Below are 14608 nucleotides of genomic sequence, written 5' to 3'. Positions count from 1 at the left end.
GAATGATGTTTGAGAAAGTATGTGGAAGGTTAAAGAAAGAAAAAAAACATGTACAGTGGAGAAAACTGGAAAGGATTTCTGGAGGAAAAATCATCTACGAAAAGTATAACAAAGCACCTGAGAGATTTGGCCCTTCAGTTGATTTATCTTCTGTCCCCGTCAAAGTCTCTACAGAGATGACATTAGTGTCGAGAAACAGAGAAAAGACGTATGCCATATTGCACAAGGGTATGACTAAAACTGGAGTTTTTGCTTTTTAACCATCCAATCACATCTACACCAAGTTTCTTCACAATCTGCAGAACTTTCCAATCGAAACGGAAGCTTTGCAGGAACAAGTGAGACACGTTGGAATGTTTATGGAATAGTTTTAACCTGCCAGTGCTCCGTGTGCTTATCTGATAAGCGTATTCAGAATGAAACACGCAAACTAAATGCAACCTTTGTGTTTTTCACCGAGTATTCTGACCTGATCACACTAGGACAAATAAACATGGGCTCGTTTTGTGTCAGTCGTGCTGCCGCTATGGCAAAAATTACATTATAATGAGCTCTGTTTGCACTTTTTCACACCCCATCCTTTTACTTCCTTCCTCCTGATTGCTAAATTACATACCAGATATTATTTTGGTTTTTGGTTTTTGACGGAGTGACAAATGCATTTTCCAAAAAGAGCCTCCGAATTGTTTTGGTTTCCCAGTATTGGTGACGTTTTTATGTTGCTTTAATTTTGCCGGAAATTTGAGCAGGAAGTTCATTTGGTGACAAAAGTGCTGGGACAAACTAATTTAACTTCTCCAAAAGTAAAGCCATTATGTAGAACAAACAGAAGCTGAATATGAAATTGAACACAGGTTCAGTCTCATCAATAGGAGGATGTACGACAAGAAAAATAAAATACTTTTATTTCTGATAAACATTACAGCCATATTTAACTGCTTTGACCTTCAAGTTTTTACTGATAACTTCATCTAAGAGCTTTAATTCAAATACAAAGTGGTAGTCACACAGTTAAAGTTGTTCTCCCTGATGGCAGTTTAACCTTGGGGTAGTAATTAATCACCTCTAGGAAAATTTAATGACTTAAATAAGAGGTGTGTATCCTCTGAAGTAAAGCATACGCTCCTCCTGGAAGCGGTGTCGTCAATTTAATGGAATGAACAGGAGACGTTTCTTTAGCTAATGAATGCGGTCAAAGTGAAGTCAGGTTGACAACAGATTTAACTCTGGTCTCTATGGAGATCCAGCAAGTAAAAATAAAAACCATCCTGTGAATCCAGATTGCGTGACCTGTTTTAGACTTTCAGTGTGTACTGTGTTGGTTTGTCATTAGGGGCATCTAAGGCGAGTGTGGGAACTCGGTTTGGTATTCCGGTCAAATAGACTTCAGACTTTAATGGTATTTTGGTTGTTGGACTCGACTTTTAGATTATAATTTTGCTACAGAAAATATATTCCCCTCAGAAATGTCTCTTACTCGCTTGGACTCTGTCTCATGCTCGATAACACTCTACAATCTGATGTGCATTTTATCCTCTTATCAGACCCTTTGTTAGCTGACAGTGTTTTGATTGTTCTGTTCTGTGGATTTTTGTTTTGATGATTCTGGTTAGTTTTTTTTTTATTTTTTTTTTTATCCTTGTTGTTTTGTCCTCTAATTTGCCTGTTTATTCTTGAAAATCATAAATAAATATAAAAAAAAAAAAAAAAAAAGAAAATATATTCCTGGGGATTTCCACAAGTTTTGCCAAGTTAAATTAAATTAATCATGGAAAATAACCTAATAATAATTAACACTTTGATTATTTTTTTTCTGCACACAAATATGAGTTGTGAAAAAAATGAGTTGTGCCACCATTGACCAGGGCCAGATTTAGAAGGATAAGGGCCCCTTGTCTGGAGCCAGTAGTTTTGGGTGCCTTGTCCAGAAAATAAATAAATATATAAATAAAGGTATTTTAATAGGTAGAGCTACACATCAGCAAGTTTAAAATATCCAAAATAAAACTGCTCCATGTTTGTCCCAAAAAACTTTCAAATATTTGAATATTGTATTCATTAATAAAAATGTAACAATAATCAAACACTTCCTATGAATGTGGTTTAAGGTACTATGTAAAACATGAATTGATTACAAAAATGAATATTTCAGGTGCCCCCAAAATTTGGCGCCCTGGGCTACTGTCCTGTAAGTCCTTTCTCAAGTCAAACTTTTTGATGGTGACAAGAATGTTGTCCCCTTTTCTCCGCAGAAATACTTTCATTTAGCCACAATAGAAGGCCTGTTTTAGGTCATGCTGTAGTCTCTCAATTGAATACAAGTCCAAACATTGACTGATCTACTGCGACAACTTCATTTTGCAGATTTGGCCAATTTCTTCATTTTTCTTGTTCTCACTTGACTATTTTGCTGTAACAAACCCTTAGAATGCCTAGCATTAGCACAATAGCATTCAAATAGCATTGAAGAAAACAAGTGGTGTTTTCAATCATTCCAGCAAAAACAAAGGCACGTTGGATGTTGGTTAAAATGTTTATTCTGTAATTTTGAGTGATTGTTCATCTCCACTTTATCATGATGAGTACCAAGAGGTCAGGTCAAGTTTGAATTTTGCGTATTCCTGACATGTACCATAATTATTGAATAGATGTTCAAAGGGCAATTAATGTGGAGTTTTTACAGGCACAAAAGTTATTACTAGTGATCGATACATTTCTGTCCAATTTTTGCTCAACTTCAGCCGAGGCTGATTAGCATACTTTCAAACTGAGGCCTTGCTCATCCTTCCAGCTCTATTCTCTTTATTTATCCAGTTAATTTCCCACAGCCAGTCCAAGCCAGCCTCTACCTCAGTCAGCCAGCTTTGGGCGTTGTTCATGTCTTTTTTCATTTGCAATGTTACTGCGTGGTAAACGGATGTATTTACTTCTGGTCTGTCATGCAGTGGTAAGTGTGTGATAATGTTGTGCAGAAGAAGTGCATTGTGGTCCGCTGTCAAGTTGCTTGAGGAGAATTCCTCCTATCAGCTTCTGATGCCTCAGAGGAAACCCGGTCTATCAGCCCATTCAGGTTCTTTGACTCGCTAACTGATGGTGCTGCCTCAACAGAGAGCTGTGAAGAAAATCTTTACTTCACTACAGATTAAAAAAAAAACATATAAAACTGCAATAAATGAGGAATTTCTCGAGAGCAACGGTCTTATACATGTTCCCCACCAAAGATGACATCTGCTAGTGTGTAAAATGGTTGGTTTTATAACTAAAAGACCCACTCATGGAAGACTGTATAGTCAATATGCCATGGATCAGAGGGTTAAGGAACCACGCCCACCCATGATTAGCTAAAATCCACTTGAAAGCAACTTCATTAATTTGTTTTTCCCAATCCTTATGTTAATGGTTCAAACACTAAACATACCTTTACAGGTGTTAATAAGCCCAGCAAAAACAGTCTTATCACCAACCCAAAATCTAACATCCATGGTTTTTTACTTCTACTCATCAGCCCCAAGAAATAAACAGCGCTCTTGGACTGGCCAAAGATGTCCTAAGCAACTGAAACTCACTTTAAGTTTTTGTTTTTTTGTTTTGATTAAACATCTTGTTCATTATCTCACAAGCTTTACTTGAGATTTTGTTACTTTTGTCCATTCTCCATTTCTAGCGATCAACCAACATCCAAGAAGTTGTTGTGTGCCATTTATCGCATTGCGTTCGATTCAGACGACGTCTTTTCACACAAAGTCATATGACGTAATTTTGCCAGCTCTCTACATCTACTCTAATTGTCTTGTTCCACAACTGCAGAGTTGTCGGGTCTTAGCATTATTCTATCATCTGCTGAAATACTCAATGTGCATAATGAGAAGGAAAATGGAGAAAGCCCAAATCTGGAACAAAGCTTCAGCCTTGTGAGTGATAGAAACACTGGTCCTTTTAAGCTTAATGTCTCCCACAGAACTCCAACGAAAGAGAGAGAGACTGACAGACAGGGAGGGGGGGATCTAAGTGTTTCATGATATAGCTTAAGGTGTTGTTGAAACTGTCTTCAAGGTCCATGACTGAAGTGCAAGGTGAGATTGCTAAGGTGTGACAGGAAAGCTGTTGGTCCAGAAGGGCTTTAGTTCTTTGTGACAGGAGGCATGTGAGGAGACTGTTGAGCATTCTCTTGAAGTGAACACGTTTGGGAAAAATACCTTTAGCCATTGGGGCCGAATGAGATTCAATCTGGTTTGCTTAAGCCGTTATAAAAGTACGTCCTCAGATTCAAAGGCCGCACCTTGGCTACGGCGCCCAATGGATGCTGGCACGCTTCAAATTTTATTGCGGCAATCTCACATCAGAATACTTTGGAAAAAAAACTTGAGATCTGTCATGGTTTGTTTTACGGACCAAAGTGCAGGGAACCAGCGGGGATGTTTTTTTTTTTACAATTTTTAACAAAGGGAACAAAAAATTAATTACTTGACCAGAGAAGCACAGAAATCAAATATAACATAGGAATAGATAAAAACAGGAAATTAACACAAAAGCTTTACACATAAGGTATTCAAAAGCTAAGGAAAGCCTGATCAAAATGTGAGCAAGAACAACAGAAAAAATATAGGTGAGAATGAGTCCAAATAACAAAGACCAAAAATGTGAATCCTAGAGAAAGCGAAAACCAAATCAACTCTGAATCCTGACAAAAACATTTCAGTGGGGAAAAACTATGTCACAATAGTTACTGTGGCCACTTTTATGCTCCTCAAACTATTCCAACAGAAATTAAAGTAAAACTTTACTTTTGGGGTTGATAACGGTTCCTGTTTGCTGCATTTAAAATTAGTGTTGAACATTTTTGTAATGAATCTTTCACAGGAAGGCAAGAAAGTGTGAGTTTTTCATTAAATTTATCGTAATTCCCTCTAATTATAGTCTTGCAGCTCGGTTCAGATGGGAGAATCCCGTTGTCAGTCCAACAATCCTAAATTGCAAACAAGCTGTTGCTGTAGTGGCTGCGTTTCAACTGAACCTGCCAAAGTGGAGCTTATATAGTTAGTGGCTTTAAGATCACTTAGAGTTTTTTTGTTATTTTCCTCCTCACTCAAGAAAAAGTCCAAAAACTTTCAATTATCTGTACGAGTAAGCATTAGAGATGTGAAGATGTGGCAAACAGCAACGGTTTGGAGAGACGGACAAATGATGAAAGTCTTAAAGCAGATTTCTATTTTTATTTTTCCCCCAGACTGACCAAAACAGGTACTGTAATACAAATGGACAATGAAAAAATTTTCTAACCATCACATCCCCTTCAATTTAATGTTTAATGTCAAGGCCACATATAATTACCGCGAGCTTATCTCGTCATCGCCTTGCAGCGGGAAGCCTTCAAAGCCCGATCAGAATGCATATATGCTTTTGATCCAATATCTCTGCCCCTTTATCATGTTTCGGCAGGATTATTGGGATCACTGTCTGTCGGAAGCAATCTGAGGACCCAGATGGAAAGCATGACCAGCCAAACTCTGTTTTTCTGCTTGGTTAATCCGACAGCACCTTCTGAGGAGATCCAATTAAATCTCTCCTTCAAAGAATATGTGACTGCCCGGGCATAGAGGAGATGAGATGAGAATGACGGGAGCGGAGGAACCGGGGGGGGGGGAAAGAAAAGGATACTCCGATGGGAGGGCGATCTTGTGTTTTAATCATGGTGGATCGCCGTTACCCGGTTGAAGCCGGCGCAGCGCACCAGGAAACTGCATTCTGGACAGCGGAGATTAAAACTACTTCATGTTTTTTTTTTTGTTTTTATGAACACGGAGGGCAAAAATGAATGCATGGGAGTTACGAGGCCGCGCGGATAAACACATCATATATCTGTTGATTAAGGTGATAAGATAAACACCCTTTTAGATGGGATTTGTCAGCGCCTGTGATTACAGGGCAGAACACAAATTTCACAGTGACACACTGGATTAACACCATAAATTACTGCTTGAGCCTCGGATAGCGAGGGCCATCTTTCTCTGGCGGCGGGCGATTCTTCCGCGGCACATTCATAATGCCAATTATGCGTTTAGTGGTGCACTTTCAGTCATGATGCTTTCTTGGAATGGTTTTGCCGGCAAATTACTCGACTTCTGGAGCGACACATAACTGGATCGAATGAAAGCAGGGAAAACAAACAAACAAACAAAAAAAACACTAAGTAAATTGTTTTGTTGTGCTCTCTTGCAAGTTTATGCCCTTGACTTCAAAGTGTATTAATATTGTAGGAAATGTAGAAGAAATTGCTTGGTAAAAGTGTCCACATCCATTTAATATTTCTACAGTACTTGACATCATTATATGGTATGCACAAGCCGACAGTGGTGTAAAATTATGAAGTGTAATATGGTGTCCAAATCCATCCTCTGTTCGTCTTGAGTGAATTAACACTTTGTAGAACCAAGATTTTTTTCTGCTGTAACAGCATCTAGTTTGAGGTTTAACTCAGTAAGTAGCCCTTGTTGCTCTAGTTGAGCAATTCAGAAATTTGCTTAGACATTGATTATGCAAGCGCTTCCAGTTGGCTGGAGGGGAAATTGCTCCATGTTGTGAAAATGGCTTGACACAGGGCATCCAGAGACTGAAACAGTCTTTGTAAATATCCGTTGCCATCAAGACACAAATATTGTCTTTCGACTCAGGTCAGGGGAAGACGTAGAATGGTCCAGAAACATGATGTTATATTCATTAAAAAATAAAAATGTCAGATATACTGTACATTTGCGTTACTAAGCAACCTTAAAGTCAAAACATTTACCCACTAAATCCTATACTTAACTAAGCTAATATGGCTCGGTAGACATCTGATTTAATCAAGTAAATATTGAGTTATGATAATACCACAACTCTTTCATAATTTCAGCAGAATCCTCAGTGTTACTATAAATGATGGGAGATGCAGTCCTCCCGACATTACAATGTGAATGTCGAACAAAAAAATACAATAAAAATAAAAGCCAGTTTTGATCTTTATAGGTCAAACCATTTCATTTTAGATGATGTTTTTCAAAGAATTGCTTCTTATTTTTCCATTTTTAAGCTTAACTACTGACAAGCTGTACATTCAAATGCAGGTAAATCTCGTAAATTGGAATATGTATATTTCAGTAGGCAATTATGGTTTTTTTTCTACTTTGTTAAGCAGCAATGATTAACAAAGTAACCATTGCTGGTTACTTGTGTGTGTGTGTGGGGGTGTGTGTGTGTGTGTGTGTGGTGTTTTCCTAAGCCTGTCAAAATGTGGATGATGAATGGAATTCAGAATGTTTAAGGGGTTTTGAGCATAAGGTCAATTATAGCTGGACGTGAGACTTAAGTTTTCAAATTTGATAAATGCAAATTGATGCATTTGTAATTTGTACTCAATAATTCTAAAATGAGAAGTTGTGTAAAGTTGAACCTGTTCAAAATACCATTTTGCTACAATGTTTAAGGACTTTAAAGCAGCAGAGGTGCTGACTCCCACATAAGAGTTTAGACCCTATTTTCTCTATCATAGTGGAGGGGGGGGGAGGAAAGCCTCTTAGGGCTCAAAACCGATTTAATAAAAACTCTTCGTTTTTTTTTTTCTTTCTCCGCTGGAGTGTACATAGAACTCTTCGCCACACTTAAAGAGATCTTGAACACGAATATAATGGTGTGCCATCACAGTGTGACAGCTGCTTCGAACAATGCAGTGTGACATCCTGCAGAGTGGATAGTCCACCCTGGAAGTGATCCCTGACCAAATCTCCAAATAACCCATAATTTTCAGTGTGGAGTCTCGAGCATTTGTCCTGGTTATCTGTGGCACCCCGAGACATCTTATGTCTGCCTTCTACTAATGAGAAACACTCCGAAAGAGCTGCAGAAGATGCCTCGCTGTGTGAAAATTACCCCCAGCAAAACACTGGAAGGCCAAACTTGGTGCTTAATATACAGTGCCATGTATGTTAAATTAATTTCCTTAAACGGCAAAAGAGCAGAGCACACATTACACAGAGGCAGGGAGGATTTCTAATGGTCTTACTGACTTCATGAAGTAGATATTTTATATATAACTAGAACCTACTCTTCTCCTGTGAGCCTTCTTGTTTGCATAAGAAGGCAGCAGAGTATTGCTACTAAAATCTATTAAATGATAAAGTCCAAAAATGCTTGCATATGGAAGTAATTCAAGAGTAATTCTTGAGAATCTAAAGCAATGCAAATGTGTTTAAGTATTTTGATTTCCTTCTATTGTAATTGGTTTGTATTCTTTTCCCATTTTCCTTAACTTTGTAAAATAAGTAATTGTCTAAGAAGGTTAACATCTGTTGTCAGTTGATTGGCCTATTTTCATCCTGGCTTTTTCAGGTGTTTTTAATGCCATTGTTCATTAAGTGTGTAAATGACAGCCTCAAGCTGAAAGGCTGTTACCTTTCTTGCCTAAAAAAACAATACAAAACAAAAAAATCCACATTGATTCCTGGTAAATTTGATTTCCTTCTATTGTATTTTGAGATTTCAACACAATGGTGATTTCACTTATGTTACCATTTTCCTCCTTGGTCACTTAAACTATTTAGTTCTGGCCAAAAATACTCCTTATTTCAACCAACCGCTACAGATCTTACCACCATTTTCTAATAAAATAATACATAAAATAATAATGACCTGAAAAGTAGGCCTGCTGATTCTTTTCCATCTACATTTATTTGATATAAATTGGCTTTTAAGCTAAATTAGAATAGAAAGAAATCCCTGATTTGCTGTGAATTAAAATGTCAAGCTCGGAAAATGTCAACCAGCAACTTAGCAAAAATGCAGCAGTGACAAAATTCTACGTCCTCGGTCATGGAAATGTACTTGTTTGACGTTCGTGATAACTTTGATAAGTACATGTCAACATGAGTTAAAGAGGACCTGATTATTCCTTGAAGCATATTACAAATCGGGGTTTGGAAAAACTACACACGAAGCCTCCGGACTTTGTTTTGGTCGCTTTCATCCATTGTGGGCATTAGCTGTCGCTCCTGTTTGGCGTTCATTCAACTCTGCACTCCAGTTTGCACATGATGTTTGATGCAGTACACTGCATCTGTCAGTTTCATTGAAGGGACTGATTGTGTCCTCGGGGAAAGCCGTTTTAATCAGATGCCCGACATTCTGCTTGTCGGGCATCTGACAATGTTTTGAATTTCCTTCACGTCCATCGAATACCATCACCTTTGAAAAGATAAAATGACTAATTGTAGCACTTCAGACATTTTATCACATATGCTTCGTAAGAGAAAACATGTTTTCTCCCTGATTAAATCACACTGAACTTTCCTTCATTTTAAATGGCACACAAGTTGTAAACTATCCCATCAGACACCTACAAAACCCATGAAAACCATGGCAACAATGTGCATTTATGTTTTCCTTACCATCGTATTTTTGTTTTTTTTTACATCTTCAATGGAAAAACTTGTGCACCCTCTTAGATTTTAGTTGCATTCAGGTACTCACTGCTCCAGACTTGCTTATAAATGTGGCCCCAGTCTACAAATGCGTAGCTTGAATGAAGTAGGATTCACTTTTGTCCTTTTTGAGTCTGTCTATTTCAGGGATGACCAGCTACGGTCTTTAAAAGCCAGTGTCCTGCATAAGTTAGACGTTCCCCTGGTTTAACACACCTGAATCAAATGAATGGCTCAGTACAAGGACTCTGTTGTATCTCCGCAGTATGTCATGAATTTCTGCAGTCATTACTCAGCTGTGTTACAGCAGGGACCAATCTAAACCATGCACACACCTGCTGTTGAGGACCGGAGTCACTGCTTAGCCTTGTCCGTTCAACACATGCTTTGTAACTGTCTGACAACTAATCACCAGAAATCATTTAAATGGGGTGTATTACATATTTTCCACATGGTGCCATTTATAGCACAAATAAGTTACTATTTCACCTTCTGTTGTCATGAAAATGCTGTATATAAAAAATAACGCAAGAAAATTGGCTTCACATCATCGCCACACTTAACGCCTTGAAACTGGCCTGTCTCTTTAAGACACTCTGCCCTCAGCAAGTCACCACAGTGCTGTCCACCGATGCCGTTTACAACCACCGGGTTTGCCAATTACACCTGCCACTAGTCTGTTAGCTATGTTTTTTTTTTTTCTTAATTCGTTCCAGTTTCCAATTAGACCACAGGTGTCAAACTCCAGTCCTGGAGGGCCACTGCCCTGCAACATTTAGATGTGCCTCTGCTGCACCACACCTGAATAAAATAATTAGGTTATTAGCAAGGCTCGGAGAACTGATGTACACAAGAAGGAGGTAATTAAGTCATTTCATTCCAGTGTTTTGTATCTGTGGCACATCTAAAAAGTGCAGGACACCGGCCCTTGAGGACTGGAGTTTGACACCCCTGAATTAGACTAACATTAAAAGAGACATTGCAGTGGCTGCTGCAACTTCTGGCCCAACAGCATCATGTGCATTCTCCTTAGATAGTTATAGAAAGAAACCAAAATACTCAAAGTTGCCTCTAATTTATATAGCAGAGTTTCCACTCCTGTTTCTTCAACTGTTGTTTTCTCTCTTTAATCTTTGAATTCAGCCAAGTCTTTATTTTTTTGCACCTCCACTGTTTTCTTTTCTCAAGGCCCTCTCGCTATTGTTGGTAAGCGCCCTCGCCACCCATTGCTTGTTATTTTGCAAACCACAAAAATACTTGACGAGAACAATGAACTGAGCAGAAAAGCTGATGGTACTTGCCACATATTTTCCAAAATTCTTACCTTTTTTTTTCCCATAAATTGAGGTCAGGAGACAGTATAATTTATCAGTATAATTATTCAGACTAAAACCGAACTCAGTGTTGCTTACAACCTTTTGTATATTTCTGAACGTGGGGAAAATGTTTAACTCTAAATAGCTAACTTCACCGCAGGTTCTACACGTAAGCAAAACCCATGCAAGTTGCCGTCCTTTGCTAAAATATAGGTTAGATGGAATAGAAGGTACAGATCCAGACAGCTGCTTTATGTTTAATTATAATCAGCTAAATCTGCAATAAGCTCACAAATGGAAAGCAAAAGGCAATCGAGAGTTTCATAAACGCTGCTATTTTTATGAACTGCTGATTCCTAGCAAAGTGTTTGTAAATGAAACTAATCTAAATGACCACATGCATCACAGGTAAACAACAGGAACAGCGAATGATCTGTCAGGTGAAATGGAGCGGAGAACACACTTGAAGCATCATCACGCCACCTAAGGATGTACGAGTTTTACGCTTGCTTGTGCGAATACTAATCGAAAGCTTGAGAAGAGAGTACATTTAGCAGATCAGTTATGGCAAGTTGAGGGGGGGAAAAAAAGCAGTACCTGTAATTGTGATACAAAAAATATACCTATTTTACGATGTAAGTTAAGTTTTACAAAGTGTGGTGTGCACATTTATCAAAATTTAGTCAAGACTTTGCAGCAGCGTATCTTTCTACAAGTTTGGCTAATGTAGATACAAAAATGTTTGCCTGTCCTTTGCAAAATTTCCGAATCTGAAATGGGTTCACTTGAGAGAATCTCCAAACAGAATTTATTTTGTCGCCAACATGTGTCAATTTCCAGAAAGAGACTTTGATTGGAAGCCTTCGAATGTACTGTAGTGCTGGTTTCATGATTAAAGGAAACCAAACAAGCACTAGTGCTTGTTTACTAGTGCAGACAAGCACTAGTTTGCTTGTCTCTGCTGCAGAAAAGCATTCCTGTCGCATTCAATCACAATGAAGCAAAAGTTTGTGGAACATAGAAAAAAAAAAAGTAAAAAGTTCAAGCACTATAACAGGTGATGTGTATGGTGAGCAGGTAGATGACTCTAAACAGGCCCGTTGTCTCAGTTTGTCTCACTAGCTTTCCCGTTGTTGCAGCATGAAAGGAAATCTTTATTCCAGCACGAAAATTTGATGCCGTTTTTCTTCTCCGCCCCAGCTACAACCATCGCTGCGAGGCTCTCCCTTCCAACCACTGAAGTGACACTGGAACATTTGCATGGCAAAAAAAAGGAAACATAGGGTCTTATAGATACTCCTCTCCTATCTGTGAATTTCTCCCTTAGTTCTTTTTTTTTGTGGGCCCTGCTAACCAGGGGACAAATAATTGTAAGGAAACTTGCTCCTTCTTCTTCCTCCTCGCTCCTCTTCTTAGCAGTAATGATGCTAAGCCTTTTGAGGTGAAACCAGGCTAGGGAACCAATTAGGGATTCTGAGTTTAGCCAGCTTGAGAGCGGGAAAGGTAGGAGGACCAATGATGTACTTTGTTAGGTAATAACACAGAATTTAGCCCTGCTGATGATCTCGGCGGAGATGAATTTGGAGGAACTTTGTGTAATATTTGCAGGAGAGAGAATGGAACCAATTCGTACTAACTGCTTAATCCCAAAGACATCCGAACACGACGATGGGAAAGAACGGGATTTTTGTCGTCTTGAGGTATTTAATCCTCTAAATCAAGTCAAACACGCAGCCTGTTCCTCCTCAAAGAACAAAAATCAATTACTGATGCAAAAACATTATCAGGGTGCCTGAAAATCCTTGGAACAAATGGGTCAGCATCTTGCCATGCATGAATAATGACGCGCCGCTTGGACTTTCTGCACTCATCTTCGCTACCCTGCTGTCTCCTCTTCTTCTTCTCGTCGACTCCCTCGCTGCCGATCGCTTTCTCTCTTCCAGGCGCGCAGAAATGAATGCCTCAGCTGCAAAATTTCCATGAGACTTGTGAAACGAGAGCTCGAAACAAAGACTGCAGCTGTGTTTTTGAAGTGAGGGAAGCCTTTCTCTCGGGAACAACTTGTGGAGCTGTCGACCCCCACCCCCCCACCAGCACCACCTCCTCCCGTTCCTTCATTGTCGCACCCCCGGTTTCCAGTTGGCTCTCTTTGCTGAAAGATTTGCCCTCCTTCCATTTTCACCAATGCTCATTATGTCCGCAATAAGGCCTGTGGCTACACACACAGGAAATATTGATTAAAGCAAAAGCGAGAGAATCAAGAGTACGCGAATGAGCGGCAGGAGGCCGACGATAACCAATTGGACTTAATTTCAAGTGTACATTATAGTTGTAGGGCACAATCAGTATTTCTCCCAGAAATTACAACAGAGAAGACCAATTGGCATTGGAATGACCTAATAAAATACAACCTGCAACAAGTTGTTTTTCTGTTCTTGACAATATTCACCAGTATGATAACCTTTAAAAAGCTACATATTTACACAACCATATCAAACAAATATTTAACAAGACCCAGCAGAAAATCATCAGTTATCCCTACTGTTCAAACTCATGCCAATAGATTATGTGTTTGTGCGGCGAAATTCAATGATTCTAATCCAAATCTTAGTCTGTCATTTCACACAAGTGATTATTTTCCTAATGAAATTAATGCTTAAAGACATATTACTTAGAGAACACAAATTCTATGTTCATATTCACCTAACTTGAAAACCTTTGAAAATAAACTTCTGAAGCTTAGCTTGTTTGACAGTAAATCTGGCTGAATTAAAACTCATAGGAAAAATTATTTACCAACTAGAAATATTGATCATTTTTAATAATACTACAAAACATTTTAATAGCTTTTTAATAGCTACTAAATATACAGTGTGCTACTAAATTTACTCTTAGCCACAACTGCAGTTTTAAAATGGCTTTACCTTGATAATTAGCAAAGATCCAACTTGCCTTTTTTCCCCATTGCTTTAGTTTCTACATCAAGATTTTTGTCATGAATATTTCTTTCATGACAAAAAAAAAAAGACAAACAGCTCAAGCTATCTTTGTGAAAGCAAGGAAACAAGTACATGGACAGCTGTCTGGGAGTTCACTTCAAGATGAGCAAACATCGTCTGTTTTATATTTAGACCCATCTGATTCAGCAAAGCATAACTCATCCCTGAGTTATACTTAATCTCATGTTCCCTGGTAACATGAGATTAAAGTAGCATACGAGTTGTCCAGTCATAATTCAATTAACTTGCACAAAAGATGGGAAATCAGCTCATGTGGTGGTGCAATATTAAGCCAAGATATTTTTGTTTAATGCAACTTCAATAAAATGGACTTTTGAAACATTTTAAGCTATATTGCACAACGTTATTTTCAAACTGTAAGTCTTCATTTTAGGTAGTTCTTATTACACAACTAATTTGGTGACAAGAGGTCATCAGACTGTTTGACCTCAACGTAGCTTAAGGCATGTTTCTTTTTGTCTTCTGTATATACCAACAAGATGCATTATCCCAACTTATTTTTACACACCAATTTTAGCTATTCAGACATAACTGTATAATATCCAGGATGTAGTCATGTTATCTATCTATATATAGATATTTTAATATATAGATATACTGTATATACACACATTTTTTTTTTGTTTGACATTAGAACAAAATCTTTATGTAAAGGCCTTCTAAAAATATGAACCCTTACAGGGCGTACTTTAAATTGTTACAAGATTTAAGGTAACTTAGAAAGTTTTACAACAGCTTTTTTTAACTAACCAATTGATTTTCAGATCGATTTCATCGTTTTTTTGCTTTGTTTCTTTTCCTTCATATAAAGGTCAGAGGT

This window comes from Xiphophorus hellerii, chromosome 24, assembly GCF_003331165.1.
Source record: "Xiphophorus hellerii strain 12219 chromosome 24, Xiphophorus_hellerii-4.1, whole genome shotgun sequence".
NCBI classification, from domain to species: Eukaryota; Metazoa; Chordata; class Actinopteri; order Cyprinodontiformes; family Poeciliidae; genus Xiphophorus; species Xiphophorus hellerii.
The sequence above is the reverse complement of the archived record's forward strand: the minus strand, read 5'-3'. Positions refer to the sequence as shown.